A 1,958-nucleotide genomic window follows, 5' to 3' on the forward strand; every position below is an offset into this window, starting at 1 on the left:
TGGGAAGGAAGAAAGTATACTGTTAAGTGCCTATTGTGTGTCCAGCACTTTTTCTTATCTCATTTGATCTTTAAAAAATCCAAATCCAGGGGGCAACTGGGTGGTGCAGTGGATTGAGCTCTGGCCCTGGAGTCAGGAGGACCTGAGTTCAAATTCAGCCTCAGATACATAATACTTACTAGCTGTGTGACTCTGGGCAAGTCACTTAACCCCAATTACCTCAATAAAAAAAATCCAAATCCAAAATGTATTATACATTCAATTTTCTTAGAAGGTAGCCCAATGATCAGACCCATACTGAGGGTGGGCAGAGATCATATGTTTATAATTGTAGTCAAATTATTCTGATTTATTGATGGATGGGCTTGGTGCTACTGAGATCTGGTGGAAAAGCAGACTTGATCCCTGGAAAAGCTGACCCTGCATGGATGAATTATCTCCAACAATGGATCTAGGACTTGAACAGAGGTGAATAGGGAGGGAGGTCCACCAGCAACCCACAGTTATTCACAACCATGAAGTCACCAACCAAGAAGAAAGGGTGGGTCAGCATACTCAGTGTACTCCCCGTTACATACCTGGTGAAACTCCAAACTGCCAGCGCTTGGCTGAAACTGTTGTCCACCAGGTGGGCATTGATGAAGTGACCCAGGAGCTTACAGCCCCACAAGAAGACCACATCTCCCAGGAGGTGGGGTATCAAACCCACAAAGAACCCTAGTAGCCCTTCTTTTTTTGACAATCTTCTTGATGGAGCTCAGCACACCACTGAGTGGAGCACATTCAAAGCTTCGCTGGGACTGGGTAGCTTGTATTTGGCCTCCTGCCACGTGCACTGGACCATACAATTACTGAGATGATGTACAAGGTTGAGGAGCATTTTGTACACACACTACATCCATCTCACAGGAAATCTCTTTCATCACTTTCCTCATGATGTCTCCCTGTCATCCTTGTTGAATACATATTCTACTTCTTCCGAAGGGAAATCCTTTTCTGAGCTTCCCTAAGACGTAGTAGAGAGAGCACTAGACATAAACCTTGGACTCAGACCACAGAACAGTCCCTTCTTCTCATCCACTTGCATGATGGGTCAGGCCTGGGTGAAGAAATTGGGCAAGCAGAAGACCTTCTTCCCCAGTATGTTGGTCCCTAACAGTGGGAGACAGTGGGTCACGACCAATCTGCATGAGCAGCTTCACGTAGAATAGTGGGTGGTTTAGCGCCATCCTGCAGGACTCCAATGCTAGGAACAGGGTCTCTGTGGTTCCAAGGGCTACCAATGCCACCAGGGCCTCCACCTCCACACCCCTGGAGAGGGGCTGGGGTGTTGCAGGGCCTGAGGCCCCCAGAACCCAGCCCCAGTGGGGCTCCCAGCTCTGTCCCACCAGCTGCAGCCTCATTTGATCTTCAGAGGTTAAAAAACAGCAATAATAATAATAGTTAACATTTATAAAGCACCTATGATGTGCCAAACACTGTACTAAATTCTTTATAATTATTATTCCATTTGATCCTCACAATAACCCCGGGAGGTCAGTGCTATCATTATAGATAAGGAAACTTAGGCAGACAAAGGTTAAGTGACTTGTCACATAGAGAGTATCTAATGTCAAATTTGAACTAAGGTTTTCCTTACTCCAAGTCAAGCACTCTATCTGCTGTACCACCTAGCTGCCTCCGGTGGGAGGGTAAAGAAAGCCATAGTTCTTTATTTCTCAGACCCTTGGATGAAGACCAGGCAATTTCCTCTGTACAAAAGAGACTTGGCGTCTGATTCTAGGGAGCACAGTCTCCCCCAGGAAACCCCCTCAATGACAGACTAGTCCTGGAATACAGTGGTTTGTGGCTAACCTGCAGCACCTTTTATTTTAGGGAATGATGGAAGATTCATTGTCTCTTTCAACCCTTCACCCACTCTCATTTAGAGTCCTGGTCTAAAGGCATGTTACAGAGTT

General features: G+C 46.1%; 1 pseudogene; it reads right to left on the reverse strand.

Annotated features, from left to right (window-relative positions):
* Positions 1-339: 339 nt before the first annotated feature.
* LOC114028093 lies at positions 340-1,403 on the reverse strand (annotated as a pseudogene).
* Between the last annotated feature and the right edge of the window lie 555 nt (positions 1,404-1,958).

This window comes from Vombatus ursinus, unplaced genomic scaffold, assembly GCF_900497805.2.
Source record: "Vombatus ursinus unplaced genomic scaffold, bare-nosed wombat genome assembly UNPS02014870.1, whole genome shotgun sequence".
NCBI classification, from domain to species: Eukaryota; Metazoa; Chordata; class Mammalia; order Diprotodontia; family Vombatidae; genus Vombatus; species Vombatus ursinus.